The 18,433-nt window shown below is 42.1% G+C and overlaps 1 protein-coding gene across 1 annotated transcript in view; it reads left to right on the top strand.

The window, feature by feature from the left end:
* Positions 1 to 6: 6 nt before the first annotated feature.
* The window catches only part of ATRNL1 (attractin-like 1), a 426,906-nt gene continuing 408,479 nt past the window's right edge, over positions 7 to 18,433 (top strand). The window contains exon 1 of the mRNA XM_004680415.2: positions 7 to 180. The gene's annotated coding sequence lies outside the window, so the exon portion shown is untranslated. The remainder of the gene's footprint in view (positions 181 to 18,433) is intronic.

The following is an 18,433-nucleotide window of genomic DNA, read 5'->3' as shown; positions in this document are numbered from 1 at the left end:
CGGGAACAGCTGGCTGCTGTGCTATGGCTTCCTCTACCTGGCGCTCTACGCGCAGGTGTCCCAGTCCAAGCCCTGCGAGAGGACCGGCTCCTGCTTCTCGGGCCGCTGTGTCAACTCCACCTGCCTCTGCGACCCGGGCTGGGTGGGGGACCAGTGCCAGCACTGCCAGGGCAGGTTCAAGTAAGTGCCTCCGCCGGACCCCGAACCTCAGCCTGACCCCGCACCCGGCGCGGCCTCCCCCGCGCGGCCTCAGGTTGCCCGGCGGGGTGCACCCCGGCTCTCCGGTCGGGGCACCTCCCCCCCCCAACCCCCGAGATTCGGGACCGCGCGCGGACGCGAAGCCTCGGCCTCTGGCCCGGGTGTCTGCAGCGACTTCTGGTCGCCTGCCCGTCAGCACTTTTGCACGCAGTTACGGTGCCAAACACAATTTGGGTAGGACGCTAGTGTTTCATCGGGAACCAGGAACTCCCGCAATACTTGCTCATTGTGAACAATTTGAGCAATTCAGAAAGATGAAGGTTAAAAGTTGGGGACTAGCCGTGCCCCCTTCCCTGCCCTCTCTGGAGGTCACCGCTGCTAACCCCGGAGTTTAGTTAGTAACAAGCGTAATCGCGTGTCATGGGCTTTCTCTGTGCCAGACGCTGTTCTAAGCTTCTTACGTGGATTATCTCATTTGTTACTACAAGCCCATGAGTTACTAGAATTATTGTACAGGATCTACAGTGAGAAAACGAGGAAGTGGGGTGAAGGCATTTGCCCAAGATGACACGCTAGTTCCGATTCCAAATCAGCCCGTGTGGCTCAGGAGTGTTTACTTTTAGCCAGGATAGAGGTTGAATTTGCTCGGGCAATCTTGAACTGACTTTGGGTTAGAACTAAGGAAGGGAGAGCTGGACTTACTAATGTGAAGAGAGAGCATTTTTCTGACTGGCTCTCTCCTCATGGCTGTCGTGAGGGAGAGCTACTTGGGTTTTTCTGAAGCCCAGGGACTGTGGAGTTTGCTTTTCGACGGTGAAGAGGCTTTCCCCTCATTGGTTGATGTTTATTGCGTTCTGGCCTGATGTGAAAAGAACTGGGTGGGTGTGAGAGAGCAGCGAATAAGAGAGTGGAGGCCTTCGTGGGAGTCGGCTGACGACTTGCAGGTGACAGTCACTAAGTCAGTGAACATGTTCTAGGCACTTAATGTGCAGTTTGCTGGCTGGCTTGTGGCCCGGTCGATCGCTAATGTTTGCTATCGCGATGACAGATAAATCTCAGTGAGATGTCTCTTGGACTTTAAAGCTGAGCTGTGGTTCACCTTACTGATGTGTTACAGGGAAATTTCTCCAGAGTTTTGAACCTAAGCTATTATCCTTCCCCCTTCTCATTCTCGGTTAAAACAGTGCCCCTTAAAATTCATTGTAAACTGCATTTTTTTTAAAAAATAATACTTTTTAATTTTAGGTAAATCTTATTTAAATTCCTCTACGTTTGGGTTTTGTAAGTGAGGTTGCAAAATTAAGTTTTATGAAATTCACTTGTAGCAATTGGTTGAAATGTTTCCTAGCTTCATACTTTTACAAATTAGGTTCCCTTCACATTTGGGAGAGGTTCTCATTTAAAGTTTTAAAAAGAGTTCCAAAGCAAGGAGAGATAGCTTATTGATCTGTGCTTGTTAGCAGCCTGTTGGACCTAAGGGTTCTTACACTTTTGTTGTGAGGTAGCAACTGCACTCTTTACCTAGCAAAAGAGAATTTTGTAGATCATGGTCTGGCAGCCAATAATGGAAAAAGCCACGTCTGCTTTATACATCTTTTTAATACATCCACAGGAAAATTGCCGGATTCATAGATAATTGCACCTCTGTGTGGATAAGTGTGCTGTCTGTGTGGTAGAGCTGGGAAGCTCCCTGTGCATTCTGCCCGAGGGCACCCAGCGCCTCAGCGCCATCAGCAGCCAGTTGCTCCCTGGCAGATGTTGTAAGCAGGTGACAGATCATGTTAAAGCTGGTTTAAGTGGCATGGAAAGATGGTCTTCACAAACACCACACATGAGTGGTCAAAGAAGAATAGTTTTTTAAATACAGATACGGTTAAATAACAATAAGCCCTGAGCTGATCATTAAAAATTCATCATTTTCTTGGAAGTTGTTATTTTCTATGATTCTATGATTCATTAGTAAGTACTCTTCCATTTCTCTGTGGAATACAAGCTATTAATTAGAGAAAATATAGTTAATAAGACTGTGCTTTGTGACAGGTAAAGAAAACATGATGTTTAATGTTAAAGGAAAGAGTCAATGTAGAAGCAAAGATAGCTTCCTGGTAAAGTGCAGGCTAAATTTAGAAAGGTTTATTTTGTGGATGGTGGTGTTTTTTTTTTTTTTTTGGCATTTGAAGTAATAACATACTGGGGAAGATTTAACTGGTATTTCTTCATTAATTATTTTGAAAATCTTTTACTGAACTAAAGCAGAGCAACTCAGGAACAGGAATCAAAAATGATCCATCTTGGTAAGCAGGTGTCAAAATTAATTGGCTGGTTCCATGGTAACTTAGCTTTTTTTTCCTGTCGTAGGGATGTCACTAGGGAATAAGAGTATTCTTCAAATGCTGCTTTAGACTGCAAGATTGATGGTTGGGGGTAGACATGGAGAGGCAACAGTGGTGTTAGAGTGGTCCTTCAGTTCTTGTAGCATTGATTCGAGTCTTCTGAATAAAACAGACAGAATTGCAAGGCATTCCTCACCTGGGTAAAACAGTGAAAGTCTTAGGACATTGCCTGTTTGCAATGTTATCAAAGATATGATATATGCTAATTTGTGATAGTTGGGTAATTTAGCATAACGTGAGACTTAAATATTTTGCTATAAACTAGTAGAATAACAGTCTCTTCCAGAAGTTAATTCTTTCAGATTAACTTTGTGGAAATTATCTCACTGTGAATAATCATTAACTGTAAATTTACTATTAAAGTGCATTTATTGAATATCTCCAGAGGCTATTAAATCTTATTTTGTGTTTAGTGTATGGAGTGATTTTTTTTTTAGCCTCTTAGGTTAGCTAAAAGTGGATACTGAATTCCACATACTTATAATGGAATTATTCTGTTTCTAGTGACAGCAAAATGAAGAGACAATGACAGCTACAGGATTGCAGTTGCTATTGTAAACAAAGAGGGGGTGAAGTTAAACGTGTAAGCGTTTTTTGTAAAATACTAAAACAAATGTGTGTACACGCACACTTTTGGAGTTGTTATTAACAGGAAACTTCTAAGTAACTGAACTTAATGGGATGCTTTCTGTTCTAAATCTTTCCTTCAGCTAAGGCTGCAACATGGAACAGATCTTTTTACATTATTAAAACATATACTAGAAATTTAAAGTTATTTAAAAGCAAAATTTAAAGTTACTGAAATTGAGTGTTTCTAAAATCTTTAATTGAACGCAAGTCGTGATGGCTTTGCAGACTTCCTGGGTTAGGCCCACCTCCTTTTTCCTACCATCATCTTTTAAATTTCCTTAAAACTGTCATGTTCCTTTAGCCTCAGATCAGCTCAACAAGCTGGAAGTTCTCCCCTGGCTCATCTTCACTTGATTAATTTCTAAACATCTTCTAAAAGAGACTTTTGAGTCGTTAGACTGTTTTATATTTATTCCATAGTAATATGGCACAATTTTTCTTCCTTAGTACCTTAAAAATGAATACTTTCATGATAACTATAATCAACAAAAGGAATCAACAAAAAGAAAGCTGCATGAGCATCTCAATAGATGTTGAAAAGTCATTCGACAAGATCCAACATCCATATATGATAAGAACACTCTAAAAAATGGGAATAAGTTGCACTTACCTAAGTATTATAAAAGTTACACACTAGAAAGTTTTAGGACCATATAAAAGCATCTACCATCCCTCCTGGCCGGTCCTGTAGTTGTTCTGTGTCACATACATGTGTGGCTGACTCGCTCCATTAGTCGGAGTTACCAGTTCGGCTCTCCATAACTTATCATTTATATTTTAAACAACCTAAAAGGAAAAATGGTCTTTTTTCTTTTTTTTTACAATTTATCAATTTATACATCCAGAACTGGGCTGGGGTACAAGCCAGAGGTGCAGGGGTGGTGAGAATGTTCCTCAGAGACAGAGTGGGGAGCAGAACAGGCAGATCACAAAGTACACTGCTGAGAGGAGCAGCGGGCGGGTCAGGAGAGGTCTGCCACGCCACGTGGTCACCTCCGGGGCAGGCGGGAATCGAACTCATGCGGAAGTGGCTTAAGCTTCGTAGTGCAGTGCTTTAACCCGCTGCGCCACCAGGGAGGGCCTTTTATATTTTCTTAGATAACTGTTCTTTCTTTCTTTTTTTATTGCTCAAAATACAGATTTCCTCTTGAGTCATTTCCCTTTAGACTGAGCCACTTCCTTTTGCATTTCTTCTTGAGTACCATTGTTGCTGTTGTAATTTTTTAGTTTTCCTTCATCTGAGAAAATTTTTATTTTGCCTTCTTCACTGAAGGACATTTTTCAGGTATAGAACTCTGAGTTGGCACTTTTCATTCAGCACTGTAAGGATTTTGCTCTCCTCTCTTGTGGCCTCGTTGAACTCCTTTTCCCCTTGCACAGTCATGCATTGCTTAGTGATGTCTTGTTAACAATGGACCACACTGTGTCTGTGGGCCCATAGACTGTCCAGATAGCGTCTGAGTCTGAGTGTGACACTGAGGCTGGCACAGGTGCCATGTCCCAGGGACGCATTTCTCAGAACCTGTCCCTGCGCTATTTGTCAGTCCTGTGTCTGCGTTGTTGTCTATGACTTTTCTTTCTCTTTTGAGAGCTTCTCTCTTGCTATTACTTTGTCTTTACTTTTACCTCATCAAATCCAGTTATAGGAGGAAAGTCTCTGTTTGATGATTCCAGTTTCAGGATTTTCTCAAGCTTGACACCCACCCATGTCCTCTTGGGTCCTGTTTTCCCTTGGGGAGTGTTGATTTTGTCTATCTACTATGTATCTGTCCTTTTAGTAGGCATCTAGGCAGTTAGGTTCAGGTAGCAAATTCCTTATCTTTCTGAGGGCAGTGCTGCTAATCTTCGCTTCTTTTCAAAGTCTTTGGGTCTGAATGAACACCTGCCACTCAGGAATTAGTCTGAGGTTTGTGCAGCGTTTTAAATTTTAATTGGGTTCTCAGAGCCTTGTTAGCTGCATTTAGATCTGTTGCTACACATGAGTGGCTCAGGCTGAGCCTGGGTCTTGTTTGAGTTTATACAGAGAATTAGGGTAACTCCATCCTCCTCTCTTCTTCTTGGGGTGCCACCCACATTCCTTGGCTTGCTGGGGCTACTTTCCCAGTTATTCTTGGGGGACTGACAGATTTCTTCCAAGAGTCACCTGGAAATGCATATGTTGCTGCCCTTCTTTCAAGGATTCACATCCCCTCCATCTCTATGTTCACTGCTTTAGGAAAGGCTAATTTTCTTAAAGGGCAGTGGCCCTTTAATCATCTAATGCTAGTTTCATGATATTTCACTCTGCTCCTCTTCTCCGCTGCCCAGAGACCATTCTAACACCCAGATGGTATTCCATACCATAATTAAATTCTGCAAGTTTCAGCTGTTTTGATTCTGATCCACTTATGGGCTTCTGGAGTGTGCCTAGGACTTGATACCACAGATCCCCTTTTCACCTTCCTTATCTTTGTAATGTCTCCCATTGTCTTGTTAGGAGAGTGAAGGATGCTGACTGCTGTGGTTTGATTAGTGCAGGAGAAAGCTAGCCCACCCCATTGTCTGTGCTGCTACTGTGCCCCCAGGGACAAGAGACAGGGGTGCTTGTCTCTTTGCTAATATTTGCTTAGTACTCTGTAGGGGTAGGAGAAGGGACCCCATGCTTGTGAGAAGGTACTTAAAATGTTGTTATAGTTAAAAAATAAACGTTTTTAAAATAAGCACACTGTATAAATTAGAAATTTCAAATTGATTCTGTGTCTTATGAAAAAATAGACAATTTAAAAGCATTTCCATGTTTTAATGTATTAACTTTCATGCAGGCTTCCTTCATACTTTTTTGACAATATAATTATGCTATTAATGATTTTCTAGAAAGTGCAATTTATTATTCAGTTTCAGGTAAGAGAAATATTAATAGCATTAAAACTAGCCTTTCCAGATGTAAATTATGAGTTTAGAGAAGTGATACAATGTGGAAAAAAAGTTTTACATTCATTGATTTTTTATTGTTGATGAAAATCTTGGAGGTAGATGTAGTTTACTCTCAGCTTATAGTAGGGATAGAGTGAAAAACCTAAAGCAATTACTCTGGCAAAGTCTCAAAGCTACTAAGTGACAGATGACTTGCTAGGATATGTCTATCTTTTTCCATATCAAGCTATCTTTTACTATTCAGTAAGAAGCTTCTTAGTTATGAGTCCATAATCTTCTGGATTTCCAGACAGCAGAGACCTTACTTCAGATCATGAGTTTGGTACCAAACTGGAAAGGGTTTGTGGCCTATTTCAGCCTGTGCCATGAACTTAACATGGGTTTGCTTTGCTGCTGTACTGAACATGTGTTAAGTTTTACCTTATTATATTTGGAAAACAGATATATGAAATTCATATTATTATTACTTATTTTTGTATAAAACTTCTTTTAGAAACAAGGGAAACTGAGATTTGGGAGGCTGAGTAACATACCTGTTGGGAAGCCAAAGGTGAGGTACTTACAACTCTTCAAGAGTTCCCTGTTTCTTTTTCAGTCATATATTTTGATCAGTGTATATGTACAATTGCAAATAATGATCAGTGTACATGTACAATTGCAAATACCTGTAGCAGTGACCAGAGGGGGCTGGAGGAGTCAGGAGTTAATAGGGAGGGAAGGTGACAGGGCATAGGCCCTAGAGCTTGGTGGAGGGGTGTGAAGCATGAGTACATGTGGTGGTGTGATACTGTACCCCCAAATTATGTAGCTGTGTAAATGATTGGCATAGCAACAAAATTTAACATGGCATGATCCCCAAAATATTTTTTACATTAGTTTTCCAATAAAGCTTACAGATTTTATGATGAAAATAAAAATTTTCTCAATTGCTAAATCAGCTGAGCACCTCTGTTTATGTGACATGTGAATACATGTAGACATGTATGTCTGTGAATACACACCTGATATGTCTATAGATTTATATCAGAGTGCTGGTAAGTGTCCCAGAATTCTCTGTGACATCTGTCATTGCTTTGCTTACTCTTCACTTATTTGCTCTTTGTGTATTGTCTTCCTTCTTTCTAGAACTAAGATGTACGACAAGACAATAGCCATGTGTAATTATTAAGATTATTAAAATTAAATTTAAAAAATTGAGTTTTTTTGCACTGGTAACATTTCAAGTACTAGATAGCCACATGGTAGCCAGTGGGTACCATATTGGACAGTAAGTGCATAGAACATTTCCATCATTGTACAGCACTGTTCTAGAATGTAAGGTCCAAGAGGCTTGAGAATATTTTAAGTTTATTCTGCACTTTCTAGTGTATAGCCTTTTTGAGTTACCATTCATTGATTTACATTTCACTAGTTTAAAGTATGGGTTTGTGCAGCTATAACCATCTTTTATTTATTTTTATTATTATTTTTAAATCTTTCAAAAGTAAAGCTTTAAGCATATTTTTATTGGCTTGTAAAGCTTCATGTTTTTTTCACCCACAAAATCTGTTATATGCCCTTCACCTTTTTCCCTCCCTATCTGTCTTTACCACTAGAGTCATAAAGCTTTTCTTTCTTGAATCATTTATTATGTAAATAATAGGAGTTTTAAATTTCAGGTCCAATATTTGATTTTGCCATTCTGACTTGCTCAGCTACACAAAATTCCCTGGAGTTGCTGCCATTTTACAGTTAATAGCAACATTTTTCCTTTCCTTGTGCTGAATAATATTCCACTGTGTGAATGTCCCACAGCTTAATAATTCAGTTACTGGGCATTTAGGTTGTTTCCATGTTGTACTGTTGTCAAGGATTTTTTGTGGAGCATATGGTTTTTGGAACTGATGGTTTGACATTCTGTGGATACATGATCAAGAACGGGGTGCTGTGCCACACAGTATTTTCTTTTTGAATTTTTTTTTAAAGATTTATTTATTTGTACATACAGAACTGGGGTACAGGCCAGAGGCTCAGGGGCGGTGAGAGGCTTCACCAGAGACAGAGTGGGGAGCAGAACAGGCAGATCGACGAAGTACACTGCTGAGGGGAGCAGCGGGCGGGTCAGGAGAGGTCTGGCTCGCTATGTGGTCTCCTCCATGGCAGGCGGCAGGCGGGAATCGAACTCATGTGGAAGTGGCTTCAGATTCTCAGTGCTGTGCTTTAACCCGCTGCGCCACCAGGGAGGGCCTCTTTTTGAATTTTTTAAGGTAAGCCCAGATGGCTTTAAAAATTGGGTGCACACATCTTCAAACAACTAGCAACAACAATTGTTGGCGAGGATGTGGAGAAAAAGGAACTCTCGTGCACTGCTGGTGGGAATGCAAACTAGTACAACCACTATGGAAAACTGTCTGGAGGTTTCTCAAGCTGCTAAACATGGAGCTTCCCTACGACCCAGCAATCCCACTCCTAGGTATCTATCTAAAAGACACAAAAACACTGATTGAAAAAGATACCTGTACCCCCATGTTTATTGCTGCTTTATTTACAATTGGAAAAACATGGAAGCAGCCCAAATGCCCAAAAGTAGATGACTGGATTAGAAAGATGTGGTACATATATACAATGGAATATTACTCAGCAACCAAAAAAGAGAAACACATGTCTTTTGCAGCAACTTGGATGGAGCTGGAAAAGATCATGCTTAGTGAGATAAGCCAGAAAGAGAAAGAAAAATACCGGATGGTTTCACTCATAGCAGGAGTATAATGGACCAGGCGAGAAAATAACAAAAATAATGAACAACCATAGACCAGAGACATTGTGTGGGGGTGGAGTGGGGAATGGGATCAAAAATGGGGGGGGGGGAAGGGAGGGAAATGCACGGGACTAGGGTGGTGGCACAGGGGGTGATCTGGTGATGGGAAACCCGCGGGGATTACAATCGAGATGGAAAAAAAAATGTGCAAAATGATGTAAAAATAAACTTTGTAATAAAAAAATAAATAAAATAAAAATAAAAAAAAATTGGGTGCACAAGGTTACATTGCTATCAGTAGTATAGTAGGGTTCCTCTTTCTCTTATGCCGTTTCCTCACCAGCACTTGTTGGGCACCTTTTTAATATTCATCATTTTCAAAGGTCTGATATATCTAACAGGTTTTAATTTGCATCTCTCTTACTGGAAGTGATGATGAACATATTTCTATGACTCTTCTCACCAGCTGGATATCTTCTTTGATGAACTGAGTAGATCTGCTGTTCATATGTTAATTGGGTTTGTTTATTGTTGAATTGCATTGGATATGTATAATTCTTAGATATTAATCCATTTTTCTTTGCGTAATGTGGAATATTTACTCCAATTCAGTAGGATGTCTTTAAATTTTTTTTTAATTTAAAATACAGCACTTTTTTTCTTTCACTATACAAAAGTTTTTTAATTGGAGGTGATTTTTTGTTTATTTTTGCTTTTATTTCTCCTGTGGTACAGGCTCAAATCTCCAGAAACACTGTTTTCATTGATGTCATGGAACCTGTAGCTAATGTTTTCTTCTATATGTTTTATTGTTGCGGGTCTTATATCTAAATCTTTGGAATTTATTTTTTATGCATGGAGTTTGAGAGTGATCCAATTTTTTGTGTATTGACTTTGTAGCCTGCCGTTTTGCTGTATTCATTTATTATTTCTAATGGTAAAGCTTTTTGGTGGAGTCCTTAGCATGTTTTATATATTGGCTGTGAATAGTAATTTTTTTACTTTATTTCTAACTTATACTCTTTACTTCAGATTGTCTGAATTCTCTAGCCAGAAACTCTAATGGTAAATTAAACACAAATAGTAACAGTGGACATCCTTGTCTTGTACCTGATTGTTCAGATTTCCCACCATTAAGTATTTTACTAGCTGTTGGTTTGTAATCTCTAGCCTTTATAATGTTGAGGTAGGTTCCTTCTGTTCTCACTGGTTCAGTGTTTTAATCATAAATAGGTTCTGACTCTGGTCAAGTGTTTTCTCTGTATCTACTGATATTATCATGTGATTTTAATTCTTTTGTTGATATGATGCATTACATTGATAGGTTTTTGTATAGGAAACTATCCCTGGGATAAATTCCACATGGCCATGATATATAATTATGCAGTGTAGTTTTGAATTTTCTTACTTTTATAATCTCTTCATCAGATTTTGTATTTATAATCAGTATAGAGCACAGCACTTCAGTTGATTTAATTTTAGTTCTGTTTAATGTTTGTGCTGCTTTCCCTGCATTTATTAGTGACTATTTTGTTACAGACACCTTAGCTTAGTCGGGGATTCTGGATTGGACGGTTTCATCTAGATGGGACATTGGCAAAGCATATGGGAATGTGACAGACATAGATACAGAGATTGGCAAACTTTTTCTCCAAAGGGCCAGATAGTAGATATTTTAGGTTTTGCAGGCCAGATGGCCCCTGTTGTCACAACTCAACTCAGTTCTTGAAGTATGCTAGCAATATTGGACAATATGTGAACAAATGGGTGTTACTGTGTTCGTAAAACTTCACTTACTCCAGCAAGCAATAGGCCAGTAGATAGGGAACCCTGATCTGACTTACATGCCAGTACAGCTGTCAATATTGAGGGGGGCCACTGACTTGAAAATGTGAGTTGTTTGAAACTTAGAATGCTCTGTAGAACAATGTCAGAAACAGTAACGTAAGAAGCCTATTTTACCGTTTAGGTAGCTGAGCTGTGTGCTACTGAGTTACTGGAGATTTCTATACAGTTGGAATGTAAGTTGTCAGGAGTAAGAAGCGAAGGAATGAATTGCAAAATACTCTGACCACACCTGTTTATGGTCAGAGTATGATCTTGCAGAGTAAGACTTTTGAATTTTAGAAGAGACAGTTCCAGATATAAAGTTATCGGGAATGGATAACTCCTGTAACGGGAGTGTCTTGCTCAGGTCCTAGGAGGGGAAGGTTCTTGAAGTTCAAAGAAAGAATAGGAAGCAACAAAGAGAAAGATGGCTCTTTCTGTGGGAATGACTTCTGTCTCATGGTGGTTTCTAATCTTGGTTGGTGACACCCCCCCAACCCCCTAGCCCCATTTCCAGGACAGTGAAAATGGCAAACCTCGTTTCATAACAAGGAGGCAGTGGTGGGCTCTTGGAAGGGATTTCGGTGCTTGGGTGGGGGATGAAGGTAGAGAAGGAATTCAGAGAGAGTGTTTTCTGTGTAAGGACAGGGTTCTGTTCGTTAGTGAAATTGTGCCCCTGAGGTCACAGGCTGGGGTCTTGGGGCTGTGTCATGTACTTAATTGTGTAGCCGTGGTGGGGGGCTTAACTGTTCCTGTACATCATTTCTTACAGATGGGAGAAAAGGTTACAGGGTAGTTCTTGGAGCATATGTTTCTTAGGAGGAGGAGAGATATACTTGGAACCAACAGTAGGCTAGATATACCCAGACCTGTCCTGAAAGAGAGAGGTTCTGGGGAAAGAACACCTCTGTGGCCATAGAGAGAAGAGGTAATTCCCTCATAGCAATGTGGAAAGTGCACCTAAACTAGGAAAATGAATTAACTTGGAAGTGATATTTGCAAAAGAGAGCTGCTTGTTGTTAAATTTCCAGCTCCATTTCCTTATAAAAGCTGTCTATTTCTGGACTGTGTATTGATGTGCTTTGAGTGTGTTTTTCTTGTATTCTTGCACTGTAGAAGAAATTGAAATAGAAGTGGTTGTGTGGGGTCACAGAGCAAATTAGAATTTTCTTTAAAATTTCATTCCAGTGGCTTTAAACTTTTTTTTTTTAAAGATTATTTATTTGTGCACACAGAACTGGGGTACAGGCCAGAGACTCAGGGGCGGCAAGAGGCTTCACCAGAGACAGAGTGGGGAGCAGAACAGGCAGATCGACGAAGTATACTGCTGAGGGGAGCAGCGGGTGGGCCAGGAGAGGTCTGCCACGCCATGTGGTCACCTCCGGGGCAGGCGGGAATCGAACTCATGTGGAAGTGGCTTTAGCTTCTCAGTGCTGTACTTTAACCCGCTGCGCCACCAGGGAGGGCCTGGCTTTAAACTTTTATCATACGGGTTATGATATGACTATTTGTATTGTTAGATCCAGCCCTGATTTTGGAAGTTTTTACAAATTCAAATTATAGCAATATATGTATATATATTTATCTTAAGGGTTTCTGACAGTCAGAAACTAGAGAGAGGCATTTATTTAAGACTTTTCTAGCATATTTTTGTAATGACTGTATTCTTTGTTGTGTGTGGTCTATAAAATCTGTTCCTTCAGTTTGTTTTCAGCTATTGTTTTCACAACAATTTCTTGGAATTCCTGAAGCCATGAAAAATAATCATGTGGCTTTTGGATGCTTGATCCAGTTGGCACTGATTGATTAAATTGATTTGATTTAATTAGTTTTTGCTATGACTTAAAAGTAAGTAGTCAGTGGTTTCCTTGGCAGTGCATGTAGTATGTAAATGTACATGTGAAGATGTGTGAGCCTGTATCTGTTATCATAAACATTGTTGTAAACCCATGTCATCTCAATAAAAATAATACAAAAAATATGCTAGAAATAGAGAATTATAGGAATCTTGATTTTGCTATAAATAATACAAATTAAGTTGAAATAAATCTTCATGGTTAAGAAAGATAAAGGAATCATTTAAGTAGGAGGGAAACTTATTTTTATTTTAAAAGGTTTATTTATGTATGCATACTGGAACTGGGTTACAGGCCAGAGATGCGCTGTATATGTGTGTGTTAGAGAGAGAGAGGATTCATCAGAGACAGGGTGGGGAGCAGAACAGGCAGATCTACTGAAATACACTGCTGAGGGGAGCAGCGGGAGGGTCAGCAGAGGTCTGCCGCTCCGTGTGGGTCAGCTCCCTGGCTGGGGATTGAACTGCAGTGGCTGGAGGCAGCTTCATAGTGTTGCCCTTTGACTTGTTGTGCCAAATTTGGGGTGGAGGGGGGCGCGGAGGGCGGGAATTTCTTTTGCTTATGTCAGTCAGCCTTAGCTGCTGAAAGACTTTTGTAAGGCCAGAGGGTTAAAACAACCCGTAGGGTCAAGGCTCTCAAGTGCACCTCTCCAGGTGGGAGCCCTCGGCCTGCGATGGGGCTGCTTCTCAGCACAGGAGCGGCCCTGCAGGCTGTTGGCCACTAGCGTATCCCCTTCCTGGACGTCCAGTCTCAGCTCAGCGTGTGTGTGGGTCCTGGTCAGGTGGTGCAGTAGTGTGCCCGCAGTCATGCCCCCTCCGCCCTCGGTGTGGCCCTCGTTGCCCCCCAAACAGTGAGTGGGCTAGACCCAAGCTCGCGTCTGAACATCTGCTTTCTGAGGACCCTCCCCCCCACTCTGAAGTGGATCCTGTGCCTGGGATCTTTGGGAGGTGCATGGGCTCTGACTGCAGTGGACGGAGAAGAGAGAGGTGTAGCATCCTTGGTGCTTGGCTGGAGCTTCATCCCAGTGTTGGGGAGAGATGTCCATTCTGTCAGGGAGGCCAGGTAGCTTGGGAGGTCAGGTAGCTTGGGGTACTTAGATTCTTTCATGAAACCATTCATTGACTAAGGATGGTCTCCAGGAGGCTGTTGATTCCTAGCCACTTTTAACCCATTACAGAAAAGAGGGCTCCGGCAACCAAGGGGGAGCCCTTCAACAGAGTTGCAGGTGTGCTGAGGGGGCGGTGAGGGCTCCCGCGTCTCAGGGTAGCCGGGCTGCTCACTGCCCCAGCGATGTGTCTGTCTGAGCAATTCAGGACGGTACCAGCTACTTCACACCGTCTTGCTGACGTCTTGCTGACTCATTCCATTTCTCCTCATGCTCACCAGTATTCGATAGTATCAATTCTTTTGATTTTAGCAGTGAGATTTCATTTTTCCATATCCTTGGTTATTGTTATTGATTGATTTGGGGCCTAATCAGAAAAGAGTGTATCACACATTAATTTTTAAAAGAGGTTTAGTACTGTTCCTTTTAAAAATTTAATATAATAGCTTATTTTTACATCATTTTGTGCTTTTTTTCATCTTAATTGTAATCCTCTTGGGCTTCCCATCACCAAATCACCCGTGTGCCATCACCATAGTCCAGTGCACTTCCCTCCCCCACGTTTTTGACCCCACTCCCCACTCCACCCCCAAACAATGTCTCTGGTATATAGTTGTCCATTCTTATTAATATTTTCTCCCCTGATCCTTTATACTCCTGCTATGAGTGAAACCATCGGTATTTTCCTTTTGTTTCTGCCTTATTTCACTAAGCATGATCCCTTCCAGCTCCTACCATGTTGCTGCAAAAAGCATGAGTTTATTTTTTTTTTGGTTGCTGAGTAATATTCCATTGCGTATATGTACCACATCTTTTTAATCCAGTCATCCACTTTTGGGTATTTGGGCTGTTTCCATGTCTTTCCAATTGTAAATAAAGCAACAGTAAACATAGGGGCTCAGGTGTCTTTTTTGAATCAGTGTTTTTGTGTCTTTTGGGTAGATACCTAGGAGTGGGATTGCTGGCGCACATTAATTTTAATAGGAAAAGTTTAATGTCAAGAAGCGTTGGCATGACGGACTAGGGGAGTGAGGGATTGGCTAGTAAGAAGTGAACCCTGAAGAACATGAACTAGTGTAGCCACAGCCTCCACCATCCTAGTCTAAGACAGCAGGGGCCCCACATCCTCATCCAAGGTCCCGGCTGCTGGGAGGGCATGTCTGTGACTTCTGGATGGCCGAGGAATTGCTATTGTGCTCGCTGGGAGAGCTTGCTTGACATCTGCTCCCAGGAACTCGCCATGGTTACCTTACAGGAGGCCCGGGAACGCTGTTCCCCGGCATTGTCTCACAGGGGCCTCTCGGAATTGCTTGGGGTGGGGGACAGTTGGCAGCTGCAGGCTCCCGGCCATCATGGACTGTGGGAGCCTGGTGCTGGTACTGAGAAAGGGCAGTAGGTAGGCACTGAGCAGAAGGGCACCAAACGCCAGGGGTACATACTACTCACAGGCCCACGGGTATGCAAGATGCATGATGGGCTCTGTGGTGACTCTGTGCCTTAGCCTGAAGCCCTCTGTGCCTGGCACAGTCTCATGCCAGCCTCCCGAGTTGTAGCCCACCGGTAGGTACAGTGTCGGAGCTGGAGTGATCATAGCTGAGGCCGGGCCACAAGCCAGGAATTCATGCTCCGCTTTGTGAATGGGAAACCCTAACCTGGGGCAGCTGCTTCTGCTAAGATCCAGGGTTTCAAACTGCTTATTTGGTGGTATCTCGGCTTTGGGCCAGCATGTGAGCGTGAATGTGTTTGTGCGTGTCTGTGTAGAAGTGTGTATGTATGTGGGGGGTAGTTGGAGGGGGCGGTTAGGACCTATGATATGCATGTCAGTGTTTCAGACGGCAAATTCTAGCCCCATCTGTAAGGAGACATGGCAGTCTGCTCTGGCTCTCCCTGCCGTTCATGAGATTTCAGCTGTTCATGTTGGGGGGCCATAGGCTCAAGTCCACAGTCACTGCCCTGCACCCTTACATTTACAGTTCTTCAGTGATGCACCCTCGATCCTGGGTGCTGACGCCACATCCTCCCTTTTCCAGTACAGTTCCTGGGCTTTAAAGTCCTGGCCTGGGGGTGTGCCCATGACTTAGCAATGGTGGACCAGAGACTTATTGGGGAACACCACAGGCAGGTCCACTGAAGTACACTGCTGAGGGGAGCAGCGGGCGGGTCAGGAGAGGTCTGCCGCGCCATGGGGGTCAGTTCCCTGGCCGGGGATCGAACTCATGCTGCAGTGGCTTCGGACCACTTTATAGCTTTCTACTGTTGTGCTCCAACCATTGTGCCACGGAGGGGGGCCCCAGACACACTTTAATTGCAGCCTCCCTGGCCCCTTTGCCTTCCACGGCTCTTGATGCACACAGTAGTCACTTGTTTTTGTTCCGGGGTGGTTATCTCTGTGTAAGAGGGATTTAATTGTAAAATGAGTAGGAGGCAGCCTAGACTGTCTCCACACTAACCTCGCTGAGGCCACGCGCTCTTTTTCTAGAAGGTAACTATGCATTCTGTTAGGCTACTGGCAGCTCCAGTATCCCTTAGGCAGCTGAAGTTCTGGGGTTTTCTGCCATTGCAGGCCGTGGAAAGGCTGGCAGCTTCTGTTACATCCTCACCCTTACGAATCACTGTCCTGATTCAGGAGCTAGGCCGTCTATTTGAGCCCCGACCTTTTGTGGGCAAACCCCAGCTTTTGTTCCCTTCCCATCTGGAGGCTGTCAAAGCCTGAGCCTTTTGTTGGTCTTTCAAACAGACAAATGTCTTCAGAGCAAGAGCAGCTCTCAGTGCCCGGCTCCTCTTAAAGAAGTTGCAACTTCTGGATTTAGACCTGTGCGTCTTGCCATTTTATTACTTAGAAGATGCTTTAAGATGTAAAAGTTGTCTCTTCACTTTTTTTTTTTTTTAAGATTTATTTATTTATTTGTACAGAACTGGGGTATAGGCCAGAGATGTGGAGGGTGAGAGGATTCACCAGAGACAGAGTGGGGAGCAGAACAGGCAGATGACGAAGTCCACTGCTGAGGGGAGCAGCGGGTGGGTCAGGAGGGGTCTGCCGCGCCATGTGGATCTCCTCTAGGGCAAGCGGGGATCGAACTCATGCGGAAGTGGTTTAAGCTTCTTAGTGCTGTGCTTTAACCCCCTGCGCCACCAGGGAGGGCCCCCCTTCGCTTTTTTAGTTGTCTTTGTGGAGGGTTAGTCTGGAATGACTGCATGGAAGTGAAACATCAGGAGGTTATTTAAATGGCGCTTCTATTTTCTCCTCTGTAATATGGGATTAGTAACCACTCTCCTGGGGTTTTTGAAATGAGGTAACACATGATGCCCTTGCAGTAGTACCTGACACATAGAAAATGTGCCATTTATATCATATTGATTTGAGATCACTGGGATTTGCTGCTTTTCACAATGTTTTCTAAGCATGAATTAACTTCTTGTTTCTTAAAGTAGTTTGTAGGGATCCTGGAAGACTTACAAGTAGTATTTATATTGACTGACCTTTCTGTTTACCTAAGTTTATACAAATGAAACTTACTTTCCTAACGTTTTCCAGGCTCTGTCCTATAAAGAAAATTTAATTTTTTTTCTAAAACTAGGTAATGACCCTGATATGCATGTGTATTTATGTTTATACACATCTATATATGTGTATATATGAATACATGAAGATGGCTCTGACCTGAATCTGAGTGTATGTTGTGTGCGGTAATGTGTATATATGCATACATAGATAGATAAAGGATGGAAAGCTATTTCAGCTAATTAAAATATAGTGTTTTTTATAAAATAATTGGACTGGAGATAAGGAAAACAGATTGAAGTGGATCTGGGATCTTCTTGCTTCAAATGTTTTTACACTGTCAAGTTTTTGTAGTTTTCTTTTTACTTTTTTTTTTAAGATTTATTTATTTATGCATACAGAACTGGGGTACAGGCCAGAGGAGTGGTGGGTGAGAAGATTCACCAGAGAGAGAGTGGGGAGCAGAACAGGCAGATCTACTGAAATGCACTGCTGAGTGGAGCAGCGGGCGGGTCAGGAGAGGTCTGCTGTGCCGGGTGGGTCAGCTCCCTGGCCAGGGATTGAACTTGTGCTGCAGTGGCTGTGAACAGCTTCATAATGCGGTGGTTTAACCTGTTGTGACACCAGGAGGAGACCTTCTTTTTACTTTTTATGTGTAACATAGAACCTTTGTTCTTAACACCTTTGGCTTTTTTACCCTATTTTAAAATTTGATTGAGTTCATGGAGAAGGTGTATGAAGTAGAGCAGAGGAAGGGGTATTTAAAGCAGGTAGTTGAGCTCAGTAAAGCATTGTGACAGGTACTGTTGTGATCCTGCTGTGTGACAAACTAGTGTAGCTAATCATCTAACTCCCAGACATGGCATGTATATATGATCTCTGCTTCATATAGCTGCCTCTTTCGAAATGCATTTGATCTGCCTAAATTTTGCCTTCACTTAATCTTTGTAGGAAATTTACCCTGATCTTTTTTTTTTTTTTTTTTTTGGTCAACATGGAGCCCATTGGTACAATGCTCAGTCTTCTAGCGTTGTTTTATTCTTTTTCCCACTGGGAAAAATAAAGAAATCAAAAGATAGGAAGCCTTAAAGATGCCCAAGATGAATTTATTTTGGAATGTAGGGAGATCTATGACAATTCAAATTTTTTCTTAAGTTGTAAAAATAATTTTGAAAATTGCAGCATTCCATTGCTTTGATTTAATGTCTGTTTAATTTTTTTTTAATGCTACTGCAGGTCTAAAGTTACTTTAAAGTAATTATTTTCATGATT

Source organism: Condylura cristata, unplaced genomic scaffold (genome assembly GCF_000260355.1).
Source record: "Condylura cristata isolate star-nosed mole 26May11 unplaced genomic scaffold, ConCri1.0 scaffold00011, whole genome shotgun sequence".
Classification (NCBI taxonomy): Eukaryota; Metazoa; Chordata; class Mammalia; order Eulipotyphla; family Talpidae; genus Condylura; species Condylura cristata.
Note: the sequence above shows the minus strand (reverse complement) of the source record. Positions and strands in the feature narration are given on the sequence as shown.